The sequence below is a fragment of the Phyllostomus discolor genome, chromosome 6, assembly GCF_004126475.2.
Source record: "Phyllostomus discolor isolate MPI-MPIP mPhyDis1 chromosome 6, mPhyDis1.pri.v3, whole genome shotgun sequence".
NCBI lineage: Eukaryota > Metazoa > Chordata > Mammalia > Chiroptera > Phyllostomidae > Phyllostomus > Phyllostomus discolor.
This window is the reverse complement of record NC_040908.2, coordinates 56,155,041-56,173,380: the sequence shown is the minus strand read 5'-3', so window position 1 is coordinate 56,173,380 and position 18,340 is coordinate 56,155,041.

Below are 18,340 nucleotides of genomic sequence, written 5' to 3'. Positions count from 1 at the left end.
AGATATTTATTTTTCCCTGCTTTATACACACACACACACACACACACACCAGAGATCTGGAGGAGTTAGATGTGATACATGGAACTCATTCTCTCACAATTATGAATCTGTCAAGGGGATATCATGATAGATGTCCCTTTGATATTTAGAGGATATAGGATTAAAATTTATTTTTGTTCTGTACTTTCAGGTAGAATAATTTGAAGGCAGCAGACTAGTATAAGAACTCACAGTGAAGGTCATGAAAAGGTTAGTGACAACATTTTCTTGGGATTTCTGGGCAGGAGAGAGGCTTAAGATCTTCTACTTGTCTCCTGAGGCACTGAGTTTTGTTGAGTACAGATGACTATACCATGTGACCTGAATGGGCGGTGAAGATGGCTGAGAGAAACTATGAGTGACTAGAAAAATTGTCACAAAGTAATACAAAAAAACCCTAGTAGCTAAAACTTCAGGGAGGAAGGTGACAAGCTTAAATAAGGGACATAACAAGAGCTGAGATCTCAGAAAATAAGATCTAGAGAGCTGAAACAGGAGTCAAGTTGGCAATACTATAGATCAGCCATGTCTTCATCCCATTTTATAGCTCTTGTACGATACCTAGACTCAAATGTGATTTGCTACCAGAGTTCTGACACATTCATTGCTACTGTGACATAGACTGAATATTTGTGTTTTTCAAAATTCGTATGTTGAAACCTAATCCCATACATATTAACAGTATACTAATTCCATACATATAAATGGCATAATTCCAGGAATCTTGATTTGCTGAATCCAGTTATTTAAATTTCATCTAGAGAAATGAATTTGCCGCTCCATGGGGTACAAAAAATTCATTCAATTCAGGATTGGTCAAGTGTCTTTCATCTCTTATTTCAGATTTTCTTTTTTGTACCTCAGTATTCTCCATTATATTGAGTATTACCTAGACAGTAATGGACAAGCAGCAGAGGTTAGGTGCTGTTAACATTCAATCAGATTCAAGGTACATTTTGACTTATCTACATAATAATAGAATAAGCAGGATATTTTGCTGAGTATAAAGAGTCCTACATGAAATAAAAAATATATTCAAATATGAAAAATAAAGTAGGTTCAAAATCACAGCGTTTAAAAGACACTGGCAATATTCAAACCAAGGGGAAATTTTCATAGTATTGACAATGCTTCATGGTATTTTTCATTTGAGATTTTGATATGTGCCTGCCCTTTGATGCTTTCTATGAGAATACAAACTCCATAAAGAAAAGTATCATATGTGTTTTATTCAATTCTAGCATATAGTAAATTTTATTAGATAAGAATACTTTATAGGTGAGAATAACTTTTGTCACCTCCTGCTCCACTTTTCTTACACTTTTTTTTTCTTGGAGTTTTTGCTACAGTGAAGGAAAAAAAAATCACTATCTTTTTCTAGGAGACAAAGTTCTGGTCCTTTTTTTCCCCCAGTAGGATATTTTTATATTTATACTCATACATATGAAAAGAACACAACTTAGACAAGCATTTCCCATAGTGTGTGATACAGAGGTTTAAGAAAAAAATTGGTTGCACAAAAAGATTTGAAAGTGAAAACATTTATGGGAGATTCTAAGACAAACAAAAGAAGAGGTTTCTGTACAAGAGTCTTTAGTTGTATTATTAAATTTAGGGGTCATTTTGTTCAATGTCCAATTCAAACATTTTCATCCTTATGGGTTAACAAAGAAGTCCCCTTGAGGCTAATGTAGTTGTGTGGGGTTTTCCCTTCTGTATCACAAGTCATTAAAACCAAAATATTGAAGAGGAAGGAAGTCTTCCAAATTCATTTTACAAGGCCAGCATTACCCTGCCACCAAAACCAAGGACACTACACACACACAAAAATTATAGGTCAATATCCTTGATGAATATACATGCAAAAATCCTAAACAATATATTAGCAAACCAAATTCAGCAGAACAATAAAAAGATCATACACCATGATCAATCAGGACTTATTCCTGAAATTCAAGGCTAGTTCAACTTCTGCAAATCAATTAACTTGATATACCACATAAACAAATTGAAAGATAAAAATCAAATAGGTGCAGAAAAGTATTTGACAAAATCCGTCATTCATTTATGATAAAAATTCTCAACAAATTAGGACTAGATCAAATATACTTCAACATAATAAAGGGCATATGTGACAAATGCTCAGCTAATATCATACTCAATGGTGAAAAGCTGAAAGCTTTTTCTGTAAGATTAGGAACAAGATATTGACATCCACTGTTACCACTTTTATTCAACATAGTACTGGAAATCCAGGCCACAGCAATCAGACAAAAATGAACAAATAAATAAAAGGCATATAGTTTGGAAAGGAAAGAGTAAAACTGCCTTTATTTGTATGTGACATGACACTATACAGGAAGAACTCTAAACAGTCCACAAAAAATCTGTTAGAATTAATACATGGATTTAGTAAAGTAGCACAATACAAAATTAATATTCAGAAATCAGTTACAGTGTTATACACCAATAATGAACTACCAGAAACAGAAATCAGGAAACCAATCTCATTTATAATAGCATCAAAAATAATGAAATGTCTAGGAGTGTATTTAACCAGAGAGGTGAACATAACACACTGAAGAAAGAGATTGAAAACATACAAATAAATAGAAGGATATATCACGTTCATGAACAGGGAAAATTAACATCAATAGAATGTCCACACTACCCAAAGCAATCTATAGATTCATGGTAATCCTTACCAAAATACCAATGGAATTTTTTACAGAACTAGACCAATCTTAAAATTTATATGGAACTGCAAAAGACCCCAAATAGCCAGAGTAATCTTAAGAAAGGACAAAATTAGATATTTCATATTACCTAATATCAAACTATATTATAGAGCTACATAATCTTAACTGCCTGGTACTGGTATAAAAACAGATACAAAGATCAATGGAACAAAATAGAGAACCAAGAAATAAACATACATCTATGTGGTCAATTAATATATGACAAAGCAAGCAAGAATGGTGTAAAGTCAGTTTCTTCAATAAAGGTTGTTGGGAAAACTGGGCATACACATGCAAAAGAATGAAACTGGATCACTTTCTTATACCATATACAAAAATAAATGCAAAATGGATTAAAGACTTAAGTGTAAGACCCAAAACCATAAAACTCCTAGAAGAAACCATAGGCAGTAAACCCTGTGGCATTGCTCTTAGTAGTATATACATTTTTTAGATATATCTCCTAGGACAATTGAAACGAAAGAAAAAATAACAAATGGGGTTATATCAAACTAATGAGTTTTTGCACAGTGAAGGAAACCATCAATAAAACAAAAAGACAATCTACTGAATGGGGGAAGACATGCACCAATGATACATCTAATAAGGGGTTAATATCCAAAATATATAATGGAATTATACAACTCAACATCAAAAAACCAAAAACCTGATTTAAAAAAAAATGGGCAGAGGACTTGAATAGACACTTCTCCAAAAAGGAGATATGGATGGTTATTAGACATATAAGAAAATGTTCAACCTCACTAATCACTGGGGATATGTAATTTAAAACCATAGTGTTATGTCACTTAACATCTGTAAGAATGGCTATCATCAATAAGTCAACAAACAAGGGTTGGCAAAGATGTTGGGAAAAGGGAACCCTCATGTACTGTTGATGGCATAGTAAATTGGCACTGTCACTATGGAAAATGGCAGGGAGGTTCCTTAGAAAATTAAAAATGCAACTAACATAAGACCAGAAATTCCATTTTTGAGTATTTATTTGAGGAAATTCAAAACACTAACTCAAAAAGATATATGAACCCCTATGTTCTTGCAGCATTATTTATGAGTCAAGGTAAGTGTCCATTGATAGACAAATGGATAAAGAAAACATGGAGTGTATATATAATGGACTATTTCTCAAGCAGAAAAAGAATGAAGTCATTTATGGCTCCATATAGACCAAACATTTCAAAAATTTATATGGAACCATAAATGACTCTGAATAGCCCCAGAAATTTTAAGAAAGAAGAACAAAGTAGGAGGGATCATAATACCTGATATCAAACTGTATTACAAGGCCACAGTAATCAAAACAGTCTGGTACTGGCATAATAACAGACACATAGATTAATGGAAGAGAATAGAAAGCCCAGAAATAAACCCAAGTCTCTATGGTCAATTAATATTTGACAACGGGGGCAGAAGCATAAAATGGAGCAAAAATAGCCTCTTCAACAAATGGTGTTGGGAGAAGTGGACAGCTACATGCAAAAAAATGAAACTCAATCACCAACTTACACCATACACAAAAATAAAGTCCAGGTGGATAAAAGACTTAAATATAAGTTGTGACACCATAAAAGTCCTGAAGGAGAACGTAGGCAGGAAAATCTCAGATATTCCACACAGCAATATTTTCACGATATGTCCTCTAGAGCAAGGGACATAAAAGAAAGAATAAGCAAATGGGATCTCATCAAAATAAAAAGCTTCTGCATGGCTGAGGAAAACAGTATTAAAATGAAAAGGGAACCAACCATATGGGAAAACATATTTGCCAATGATATCTCAGATGAGGGTTTGATCTCCAAAATATATAAAGAACTCACATGACTCCACTCCAGGAGTACAAACAACCCAATTAAAAAATGGGCAAAGAACTTGAACAGACACTTCTCCAAGGAGATCATACAAAGGGCCAGGGACATATGGAAAGATGCTGAGTATCCCTAGTCATCAGAGAGATACAAATTAAAAGCACAATAAGATACCACTTCACAACAGTTAGATTGGCCATCACAAACAAGTCAACAAACAATAAGTGTTGGAGAGGATGTGGAGAAAAGGGAACCCTAGTACATTGTTGGTGGGAAGGCAGACTAGTACAGCCACTGTGGAAAACAGTATGGACTTTCCTAAAAAAACTAAACCTAAGAATGGAACTGTCTTTTGATCCAGTGATTCCACTGCTGGGAATATACCCTAAGAATCCCAAAACACCAATCCAAAAGAACCTAAGGACACCAATGTTCATAGTAGCACAATTTGCAATAGCCAAGTGCTGGAAGCAACCTAAGTGCTCATCAGTAAATGAATGGATCAAAAAACTATGGTACATTTACACAGTGGAATACTATGCAGCAGAAAGAAAAGGGAGCTCCTACCCTTTGGCAGCATGGATGGATCTGGAGAGCATTATGCTAAGTGAAATAAGCCGGATGGTGAAAGACAGATACCATATGACCTCACCTATAAGTGGACCCTAATCAACAAAACAAACAAGCAAGTAAAATATAACCATAACAAATTAAGAACAAATTGATAGTAATCAGACGGGAGGTGGGGGGAAAATGGAGACAACTGTACTTGAACAACAATAAAAAAAATGTAAAAAAGAAAAGAATGAAGCCTTGTCATTTGTAACAATATGGATGGACCTAGAGGGTATTATGCTAGGTGAAAAAACTCATAGAAAGAAAAACAACATGTAATTTTACTTATATGTGGACTCTAAAAGATAAAATAAATGAAAAAACAAAACAGAAACAGACTCATAGATACAGAGAACAACTTGACGCTTGCCAGATGGGAAGAGAGTTGGGAGAAAGGGTGAAAAAGGGGAAGGGATTAAGATGTACAAATTTCCAGTTATAAAGTAGTTATGAACATGTAAAGTACAGCATTGGGAATATAGTTAATAATATGATAATAACTTGGATGGTGTCAGTTGAGTGCTAGGCTTATTGAAGTGATTACTTTGTAGGTTGTATAAATGCCTAATCACTATGCTGTCTAATCACTAAAATGTCTAATCACACCTGAAACTAATGTATTGAAGGCTATTATGTCAACTATAATTAAAAAATTAAAAATAAAATATATAATGATCATTCTGTTTTACAAATCTTGTTACTTTCACTGTAATAGGGCTTAAAACTTTTTTAAAAGATTTTATTTTATTTATTTTTAGAGAGGGAAGGGAGGGAGAAAGAGAGAGAGAAACATCAATGTACAGTTGTTGGGAGCCGTGGCCTGCAACCCAGGCATGTGCCCAGACTGGGAACCCAACCTGTGGCTTTACACTTTTTAAAGCACAATTAAGATGCTATAAAATGTACTTCTTTAATGTGTAGTAGTTCCATGTCCCTTTGTATTCAAACCCTCTCCTATCTGCAACCCCTAGCAACTACAGGTCATTTTTTGTGCATATAGTTTGTCTTTTCCAAAATGTCATATAAGTGAAAGCATGAAATATGTAGCCTTTGACATTGGTTTATTTCATGTAGTATGTTTTATTTGTGATTTATCTTTGTCATTATTTTCAGTAGTTCATTTATTTTTATTGCTGACTACTGTTTTGTTGTATGATTTGCTTATTCATTGCCCATTTGCAGGACATATGAATTGTTTCCTCTCAGGGGGTGGAGTAAGCATTTTCATGCAAGTTTCTGTGTGAGGCTTCAAGTAATATTATATTTGTTATGTCTCCTGTCACTTGTGCTATTGTTGCTGTATATTTACTTTAACGTATGCTGTAATTGCAATGCCTTGTTACTCTTTTTGATTTAGACAATGAGTTTTCTTTTAGATCTGAACAATTGAATAAAGTAGCTCCTAGCCAAATGTGACCAAGTTTAAATTATTTGTAATTAAATGAAACTTAAAATTCACTTCCTCAGTATCACCTACTACATTTCAAGTGTTCAACAGCCACATGTGATAGCCTTATTAACAGCACAGAAATAAATACTTCCATCACTACAGGAATTTTATTGGGCAGTGCTCTTTCAGAAACTTAAAGTAAGAAAAAGAAAAATTTATATTTAGCTTCTTTTATGTCATTTTGTTCAGTAGTTCCAACTTTTTAAAATGATATTACTTCTGTCTGATGATTCTCTTTTAACATTTTTGTAGTGAAAATCAACTACATAATACATTTCCCCACTATTTAACTGAAAAAGTCTTTGCTTCTTCATTATTGAAAGATTTATTACTGTGCATAGAATTCTTAGTTGACAATGCTTAGCTTTTCTTTCATCACTTTAATGTTGTATAAATACACAACTAAAAATTGAATTTGAGGTGTAAAATGTTTTGATATATGTATACATTGTGAAATAATTTTCACAATCAAAATATTAACTCACAAGTTCTGTCCAGAAGGTATCCAGCCATGTACTATGAAACATAGAGACATTTATTGAAGAAGACACAAGATACAAGAAACATTGTACATAGGACAATGATGCCTCATTTCCCTTCAAAGTAGGCACCTTTGGACATTCCATAGTTCTCCCAGTATCTCTTACACTGTTCAAAACACTCTGCAAAATCCTTTGTTGGAATCACCATCAACTGCCCCATCATATATTCCTAAATCTCATCAATGGTCTGAAATCTCTTCCCTTTCAAAGATGATTTTAGTTTTGGAAAAAGCTGGAAGTCACAGGGTGCCCAATCTGGGCTGTACATGGGGTTGAGCCACCTGGGTTGCTGATTTTTGTTGATTACAGCCCATACAAGTTCAACATTCTCAGGCATTCTGCTTGTTTCTGACCTTTCAGAATGTGGATTACTTTCAACAGATGCTCAACCATCTTTGAAGCATTTGTGCCTCACATTTATGTGCACTGCACTCATTGCATCATCCCTGAAAGCCTTCAGAATCATCCAAATAGTTTCTACAGAGGAAGGTTCAAGCTTAATGCAAAGTTTGATGCAGATTCCTTGCTCTACTTGCTTAGACATTTTGAATGCAATGGCCACACAGTACACATGCTCATTCAATGGCATCTACTGACCCCACTGCCTACTACAGTGAAAGGGTCATTGTTCACACATGTGCACGAACTCTTTTCTTCTAGGAGTTCTTTGGTTTCAGGTCTTATATTTTGACTTGATTTTTCACATATGGTGTAAGGGGCAGATTTGCAAAAGGATTTATCTCAAGTTCTGTTGCACTTTTATCTTTAGTTTTCCCTTTGTGCCTGTATCTCAGAGAAGGTTTCCTCTATGCTCTGGATCTTCTCCCACTTCTGTTACTTGTTACTATGCTTGGTAGCCTAAGTCATGGAGAACAAGTAGGGGAGTATGCGCTTTGTTGTTCTGGTTCAGCATAAATCTTACAGAGACATTAGATCTCTTTGCTTTGGAGATAGGTTTTTTCCAGTGGTCCTGCCCCTTCCCAGAAGTAGGACATATTTAATGGTTTGGTCCCAGAACACATTATATTTCTACCGCTCTTGCAGGAGTACTGAGATTTATTCTCTTCTCCCACCTGCAAAGGGCCTTCACCGGTACCATGAAGATAACGAGGTTTGCTGCCTTGTCCTAAATGACTAAAGACATTTATTTACAGGGGGCACTGCAAAAAGGCCTTCCACATCTTCATCCTGTGTCTGCAATGACTGCTGTTTCTTCTCCAGGTATGAACCATGAAAGTGGAATTCTCACTTTACCTGTAATCTTTCTTATGAGCCTGAGTGTATGAAAATTACTCATGTCTGTAGCTCCTAGAAGTTCCATATTTTCACACTGGTCCCTTATTGGCCTTTGTCCATTTGTTTACTATTTTACTTATTTTCCTCAGTTGGTATGTTGTTGCTTGTCTGCTGCAGTTAAACTAATGCTTGTGTGCTATTTCTCTTGGAAATGTATGTTTTCCTTTATATTTTGGGTAAGCTAGTTGCCCTACAACCTCAGCTCTCTGATATAAAAGGAACAGTTGTGATTTTGCAAATTAACCAGTTTTCCTTTTGTTATAAGCTTGGAACATAAAAGGTCCAGTTACTCTATATTCTTAGCACCATCAAATATTCTCCTTTTTAGAATCATGAGCTTGTTTAATCCCAGCCATACTGTATTTTAATAACATTAGTTGTATAAGCTTCTAGTTTTTCTTTTTATTATTTTTAATTTTATTTTTCCACCACATTTTACATTCAATATTATTTTGTATTAGATTTGCATGAACAGACAGCACACTGGTAAGACAATCATAACTTTACAAAATGATTCCACTCAATATATTTCCAGTACCCACCTAGTTCCATACATAGTTATTACAGTATTATTGAGTATATTCCCTGTGTTGTACTTTACATCCCTGTGACTATTTTGTAACTAGTGACTATTTTGTAACTAGTGACTATTTTGTAACTACCAATTACTGACTCTTAATTCCTTCACCTTTTCAGTTAGGCCCTAATTCCCCTCCTCTCTGACAACCATCTGTCTGTTCTGTTTCTGAGTGTGTTTCCATCTTTGTTTGTTTATTTTGTTCTTTATGTAAGACCATGAAGGTTGTTCCCATTTCTACTATTATATAAAAGGAAGGTGAATGGTCCTACTTATATAAGATCAGATTCAAAGAAAGAATCTTTTTGGTGGCTGGCCTTTTGGCAAACGCTGAACATAATTTATGCATTTTTATGAGGCAGCTGCCACAAGATATGTTGACTCACAAAAGTGTCAAATGCCTAAGCATAACATTTATAGGTACATCAACTAGAATTTATTGTATGGTTATGTTAGCAGTCTTCTTCTGGGCCCCAAACCGAAATCTATATAACATCATCCTTGAGAGAATAGAGACCCCATTTTATCCAGGAAATACTGGTTGGTGAACATAGAAATTCCAGCTAATCTCTCTGTTTAATCACTTTAAAATGATGCAACACCTAGATGGCTCCTTGGAGCTCTGGAGGCTGACACAAAAAAGACACACCCAGCTTCCACTCAAAAAAACTACCAATACAGTGAACTTTCCAACCAGAGACAAATTAACAACACAGAGGCAGCATGGACTCTATCTGTATTTATAGATTGATTGATTTATTGACTTTTTAACACTAGTCAGTGCCTAGCCCAGAGTAAATACCTAATATTTGCTGAGTTCTACTAAAAAAACTTGCTACTGGGAGATACACCTCTGTTTCTCTCACCCCTCATTTTTAAATCATAAAACCAAAACTACTTAATGAGTACTTATGTGCACCGGGCACTGTGTAGGTACTGGTGGTGTTACAATGAACAAAAAACATGTTTCCTACATTCATTTAGCTTATAGGTTTACTTTTCTGTGTCATCCACTTGGGCTGCTTCTCCAAATTTAGATGGAAAAATATTGTCTAACTAGAAAGCTCTTTAAAAAATCAAGGTCATTAGGAACTTTTATCACTTGAAACAGTCCTCCAAAAATGACTGGCCAAGTGAGCCAAACTATATCAGCTCTTTCTGGATGGAGCCTGTCATTTCACAGCTCCTGCTGGGAATACAGCACCTAGAGCATTCTCTCTTCAAATTTATAGGTAAGTGATCTTGAAGAGAGACATGTCCTCAAGTTATTTCCCCCCCCAGGAAATGTTTGAGAGTGCTATGCTTTTTGAGACCTTACATATCTGACATTTTTTTGTAGTCTTTAAATAACATCAACTTGACAAGATGTGGAAATTCTTCAGTCGTAACTATTGTCTTTTATATCTCAGTAAGCTTTTCTTCACACTTATCTAAAATTTACTGTTATGACAGAAAAGTTTGAAAACAATCTAATGTTTTGTTATTTTAGAAGTAATTTATCCTGTTGATGCTTGTAACACTCTCAGTCACTGGGAGGGGGGGAAATTTCAGGGGAATTTCAGGAAAAAGGAAAGGGTTTACAGGAATAAGTATAAAAGACACATGGACAAAAACTAGGGGAGGGTGGAAATGAGAGGGAGGTGGGGAGGGCTGGGTGGGTGGGCCAGGATGGGAGTAAAAGATAAAAAAATTGTATTTGAACAATAATTAAAGTAAAATTATTAAATTAAAAAAAATTGACAATACACTCACACAATGCACACATGCTACATTTTTCCTGGAAAGTCCTTCCTTTCTGGGAACTCAAAATTTTGTATTTAACCAATTTTTTTTGTTATTGTACATTGAATACTGCCTTTGCTCCATCTACTGTTTTTCATTATTTCAATGATCTCCATAAGTTATCTCCTAAAATAATTTTGTTTATTCTTTATTATTCTTTTAACATTTTATTTTTTCTTTTATCAAATGTATCCTTTATATTATTAATTTGATTTTATCCACTTTTTAAGGTTAGATTTTAATTTCTCATTTGTGTTTCTGCTCTCCATATGGTCACATGTTAACTTGTGAGTATTGATGGGCAGCCAGACTCTGTATGTTACCTTGTGCTCCTTCTCAGAGAGGTGCAATGGCCCCAGCTAATCAATCATTCAGCTCTGGAAGGGTTATCCATCTATATCATGATTAAATGAGTAATGGGTGCATTGGTGTTGATTTCAGAGGCATTTGTACAATGTGGTGACAGAGCCAACTGGCTCCCACTTCTTCTTGGAAGACACCCAGACATCATATCAATATAAACTCTATCAAAACCTTCACATTATGCACTAAAATGTTGGATACCAGACTAGTCAAAGATGGGATTTTGCAGCATCACAGCATAGGCATTTGCATGGTGATAGGCAAATGTTCTTTTCCGAAAAGGTCCCAGTGAAAAGGAGGGGAAAATTTAGAGTTTATATTCTTCAGTAAGAACTATTATCCTTTTATTTATTTTTAAAACCAAAGTTTAGAGTAAGAACATTTTTATCTTAAGTAATATAGACAAGTTTCATAGGGTAATGAAACTTGATTTAGATTATGTTTTTAAGCCATTTCTGTTCACTCTGCCTTTCTAGATAAAAATCACTAGTCATTAGCCCTGGCTGGTGTGACTCAGAAGATTGAGTTCTGGCCTGCAAACCAAAGGGTCGCCAGTTTGATTCCCAGTCAGGGCACATGCCTGGGTTGCAAGCCAGATCCCCAGTGGAGGATACACGAAAGGCAACCACACATTGATGTTTCTCTATTTCTTTTTCTCTGTCCATTCTCTTCTCTCTAATGATAAGTAAATAAAATCTTTCTTAAAAATTACAAGTCATTAGGATTAAGTAAGGCATGTTGGGGAAAATATAAATAGTGCAGCTTTACGTTCCTGGTGTAGATCGTGTGAGAAGGTTGTGGAGTAGTAATCAGGGGGTTGGGTGGAAAGGAATCTGAATGCTTTTTACCCAAAGATTCAGTACTAAGCTGTCCAACCCGGATATAAGGAGGGTAAAGAATAGGAAAAATCACTCAACCAACACTGTAGATAATGAATAGGACAAGGGAACAGTGGAGCTTGGAAGTTTATTTAGGAAGCCCTAATTTATGTGAGGGATTGACCTATTGTGGTGATGGTGTAGATGAGGAAGATATTTAGATAACAGAATGAAGATAATTTAGCAACCAAAAAATTGTAGGAGATATATGTAAAATCAGTTTAGAATAATTTCCAGTTTTTGTCCTAAGTGATAAATTAGATGTTGAAATTAAAAGAGATATAGACAAAAGAAAAAATTTTGAAGTACTAGGTTGAATGAGGAGCTGAATGTGGAATATAATCAATTCCCCTTGAACATAGGGTTTTTTTTTTAAGATTTATTTATTTATTTATTTTTAGAGAGGGAAGGGAGGGAGAGAGAAAGAGAGAGAGAGAGAGAGAGAAACATCAATGTGCGGTTGCTGGGGGTTATGGCCTGCAACCCAGGCATGTACCCTGGCTGGGAATCGAACCTGGGACACTTTGGTTCCCAGCCCGTGCTCAATCCACTGAGCTACGCCAGCCAGGACTGAACATAGGGTTTTGAAACCAATATAAGTTTCCTAGGTACAGATATTCAATTTGATGTTAGATATATGGGTCTAGAGTTAGAGTTGGATGAAAATGAAGATACAGATGATGAGGTCAGCAGAGTATTAATGCCTGAAAAAGGGCCAATTAAAGATGCTGTCCTAGGTACATGGGATATATGAGTGGAAAGAAAGATCAGGTTCTTACTCTGGTGAAGCTTACATATCAAGCAGCAATAATCAAATAGACAAATGCATAAGTAATGTAATCCCTGACTGTTATAAAACAGGCAACAAATAGACTCCTGAAGGTTGCTAAAGTTAAGAGTTAAGTAATCAGAAAAAATATGTATTCAAGGAACTAAAGGGAGAAGTAAATCTAAGTAATTGAGGCAAAATCAAGAGCCAAAGGCATCAGAGTGTCAAAGAGAAGTATTCAAAAGGACCAGTGCTAAAGGCATTGAATAACCAGTAAATCTCCTTGATTTTGTTCAAGGGTCTGACTCTGCCTTTGCAATCAGAGCTGCCAGAGTGAGCATATGGGATGCTGGCTTTGCCATTCTGATTGATTTTAAAATAAATCTCACCATATTTCTGATCTTTCTTTCCCAAAATGTTCCCATGAATAAAACTCTGAGTCATTCTAAAGGGATTAAAAATCATATATTTGTTGTCCTAGGTGATTACAGATATATCATTTCTCAGGCAAGGGAAGTCTTGCTCCCTTGAGCCATGTTGAAGAAAATGGATGTATTCCAATGTTGCTCCATTTGAATAAAGAATGTTTTAAGTCACAATACCTAAGTAGTATTCTCTTTGTAAGCATTTTTTTTCTTGGAAAATAACAGTTTCTGTACACTAGCAGTGATCTTAAAAGTATTCCAGGTTATTTTTCGTTCCTTGAACTAAGAGTAGAAGTTCACAACATCAAATTGTTTTTCTTTATGATGCAGTCATTTGTCTTAGATGTTGAATGTCATACCTTGAAAATTCTTTGAGATATATAATTTTGTGCTTCAAATTTATTCATTATTCAGCTGCTTCCTGTGTTGCTTAGAATAGAATCATTGTGAGAAATTTTCATCTTAAATGCACTTCGGATGTGGTAATTATATTTTAAATTCTGTCAGGTTTTAGATATTGTTAATGCATTTAAGTGTGCATTAAAACCCAATTTTTTCCATCCACATCTGTTTCACAGGCAAGAATTAGAGTGTTTGTATAGCTATTTTCTGAATTATCTGTAAGCCAGGAAGAAGCTTTTCTGTGGCCTGCATTTTTTAGAGATGGTAGGGGAACAAATTTCACAGCGGACATTACCACTTTGTAAACATGACTATTAATCTTTTTCTAAGGAAAAGTACAATAGATAAAAAATTAGTTCAGCAGGAGGAGCATCTAAACATTCTTTGTATTTGTTTCATAGTGTGAAATGAAAAATAAAATACATAAAGTTATAGTCGAAATGCATTTTCACTAGAAAGTTTTGACTATGAAGCAATAAAAATATATAACTTTTGTTTTCTTTTGCACTTCAGAGGGCACCAGCTTGTCACCTTGTCAAGACAAGGAAAAGAATGGCCTTTTGATAGGTTTGTGCCAGTGTGAACCAGAGAATGCCCACATCATTATCCACAATCCCATTATGATGAAAAAAATAAGTGAAGGAGAGAATTTTGTGATACCACTTCAAAATTTTCTAATAAAAAAATGTCACTAGTTTACGCAGGTAACTGCTATCCAGCAAAACTACCACTGAGGAAAGGACCAAGGCCACTCATACTTTCTCCCTCCAGTCATGCTTGTTCTTAAACTATTTGGGGGAATTATCTTTTTCTTCAAAACACATTTATTTTATGAAAGAAAAAGCTTCATGACCTGATAGCAAATAAAATGATATTGTTTAGTATTTTGCCAGAGACACAGGAGTATTCAAATTATGTGAAGACATGGGAAGCAACCACACCCAAAAGCTCTGAGGATATATGAGAAACTTTCTCTAATGGGCAAAGTAACATTGCATTTTATGCTGAGGCATTAGCCCTAATCTTCAAAACCAGCCCTTAAACTAAGAGTTTAAGCTTTGCTCTGGAAACTTCCAGCACAAAGCCTATAACTGAATTTCAGATTGTTCCTCCTCAGTGTGAGGAAAATGTGCTGGTGCTGGAAACAGCATTTTTGCCTGAAACGTATAACGGGATGTAGCCTGAATCCTGTGCTTCAGGCCCTTTCAGGTCAGGATAATAGATCCAGGATCAGATGCTAGGTGAGTGTGGGAGGAGGCTGGCTCAGAGAGAGAGAGAGGAAGAGCAAACAATGGGTTTATGACTTTTTTCCTATCATCACTTCTTTCTCAGTCAAACCAGTGGGCAATATAATGTTCTTAAATCTAGTCAACCTATCGTACTCTCTTTCTTCCTCCCTGCCCCACTTTGGGAAACCATGAGAAAGGTTCAGTAAAGAGATTAGGTAGAAAAAAATCACTGAGATTTCCCAAGAGGTTAATCTTCAACATACATTTTTTCATAAGAACGTTATCATTGGGCTTGTCTTTGGTTTCACTGGAAATGTGATGTAAGAGTTGACAAAGTTTCACATATAACATATGACAGAATAAAATACATTAAAGTTTTTTCTTTCATAAATGATTTTTGTTACTTATATTTACAGTCATCTTCCTTTCATGTTTGAAAATCAAGGTCTCAGGTTTTTTTTTTCTGTGAAAAAAAAATCTGTCAGGCATTCTTCACTGTGAAATATAGGACTTAGAAGTTAAAGAATTGAAATAAACATCTTACGCAATGTTTGCTATAGGTTTGCAGAAGGACAAAATTTCATGGATCCTCTTTTATTTCTCATTGAATGTAATGAATTTGTTATTTCAAAATAATTTGTTTATAACTACATGCTTTGGTTCTAATTATTTAACCCTTTGAACCTTTTCAACTGTTTTTATTCCATCTTTATACCATATTTTTAGATTTTTCTTTTCTGACTTTCCACATGGGGAAGAAAACAAACAAAACATGAGATTGCTCCATTGCTGACAGAACTCTGGGGAGGAGACCACAGGACCAGCCATTTCAGCATTCTAGGCAAGTGCCATTTTCCTTTCTAGGTTGCCATTGTTGCAAGAGTAGCAAAAAATCTTTTCCAAAACACAGGCCGTAACTGGGGGCAATAGCGAGCCCCTGTTCCAGACTACCACAGAGTCAGCAGTTTGCCTTGGAGAGATTTTGACAAAGTCAAAGCTTACTCTAAAGAAATAATACTCAGTTTTCTTCTCTTTTAATGTAGCACCAAACAAGATACAATTTTTAAAACTTCCTAAGACACTACCATACTAAATAACTCTAATTGATTTGTGGTTGTATTTAGTGTTTATTTATTTAATTATTGAAAAATATAAATAAAATGGCCTTAAGGATTGTATTAACTTTTGAATTTATAAAAGTTTAATTATGGTCTATAGTGAAAAATAAAGGACAGCTTGTGCATTAAATACAAAAACCTCAGTTTCTCCTTGACCATTGCAGGGGGGCCTTTTTTGAGCAAAAGACAGTTTCAGTACTAGGTGATATCATGGGTTAATTGATCTAGTGATTTTGTGACCCACTCACCTTGAAAGAAAAAAGTTGCTTTTTAAAATTGTAATTCTTTACCAAGATATGCTCAACCTTTGTGAGATATTTCCAGGCTTGACTTGTTATGTTTTAAAGTACTGCCCTGGGTATGATGCCTAACAAATCTATAATCCATACCCCTTATACCCCACTTCTTCACATTTCAAAGCTCAATGCAGAGAACATGGGTCACATTATCTACATGTGCAGAATACTGTACATTGCAAAGCAGTCTCCCAAACTATGAGTATCTTATGGGCTATATCAAAGAAATGGTCAGAGTTGAAATTGACCATTCTCTCCAAGCAGGACTTTTGTGTAATTATTTCCTTGATCCCTCAATGAGTTGGGGTCCCAGCAAGAAGCTGATCACATATACAGAGTATACTGAAGAATATTTTAAAACACTCTATTTAGAAAGGCGCATGAAGGAAAGAGAGACCAACAAAGGATAACAGAGTACCTTGGAACTACTAAAGAAGGTTGACATCACAAAGGCTGTATTTACCAGAACATGGAAATAGAGAGATGTGTGTAGAGAGAGGATGGCCTGACAAGAACTGAGACCTCTGTCCATGGGGCATAGCCAGCCCATGACAACAGGGAGTTCATGGAATAAATAAAATGGCCTCACTCTTCTCCCTTCCTCTAAGAACACTTACTTGTGCTCTTTATCGGCTGAATCAACCCAGAGTTCTGGTACAGTAGTGAAGAATAGATATGTAGGTGCATAAAGAAGATTCTATGCATGTATCACAACCTAAAAAATAATGTGCAATTCCTGTCATCTAGATTTTGACTATGGAAATAAAATAAATACGACTGAAGAATTTTTTTGTCTCAGATTCAGAAATTCTTAGTTACATTCTGAGATGCATAATAAACATAATAATTTTTCAGTTTTTTCCCCTTCTATTCTCACTCAGTCTGGCATCCCCTTTATTTTTAGCCATTTTAGCTTTCAAATCATCTTTTCTGCCCCTTCATTCAATGGCATATACTAAGCATTTGAGGTACTGTGCTAGGACTATGGATGAGCAGATGGCATGACCCAATCTCTGCTACTGCACTGCCTAGTATACAAGGTGAGTATGTAGATGGAATTTCCCAGTATTATAGAGTAACAAGAAAAATATGAACACAGATTCATAGGCCTGCATCTGTCAAGTGGCTGCTTTGCAACCATGTTTCACAGAGCAACAAAGATCTGAGTCTATCTTCAAGACAATTTGTTTCTCTTTATTTAAATTAATAAAATGGAAAATTGATTATGATTAAGCTTTTTCCAGGAGTCTCCATGCTAGAACTCTAGCCTGGCCATGTAGATTCATTTAGTTAAACTCCAGAACATTAATTTTTTTATTTGAGTTTGGTTAACATAAGTCCATTCTGGAAAGATAGATCTAAAGATAATGTGATAATATTTTAAGACTTCAAGACTGGGGTAGGGTCCTGGAGCAGGGTGATTTTCTTAAGATGTTTTAGGTCATTTTCAAAAGACTCTTAAGAGAAAGTGTGTAAATTCTTTTCAAGTAATTGCTCATAATTTCTAATAGTGTGATATATTAATTTCTTATTTAGATTATAATAGCAGGATCCATGAAAGACACATGGGGGAGTTTTGAAATTATAGAATGTGTGTGTGTGTGTCAAAGAAAATGAGAGGAGGGAGAGAGAATGAGGAGAGATTATTAGTACTGGAAATGTGATAGGCTAGTCAAATCTTATGAAATTAATTACATAAATTGTAAAAGATAAATCAGAAGTCAGTGTGTTTTGTAGCAATATGAGATTAAAATTATTCACATATCAAAATTTAAAATAAAACAAAGAAAAGTGTGAGCAATGGGAGCATTTGGGTGGGAATCACTGTACCTCAGGACTAACATTACATTACACAAAGAGCAATCCTGCAAATGAAAACTCTCAGGACCATGGAGAATAACACACATGCCTTAAACCATCTCAGTCATCATAGGACCTAGGATTAGGTTTTGTTCCTGGTTCTATTTCTAAAACTTTATAATCAACCTTGTACAA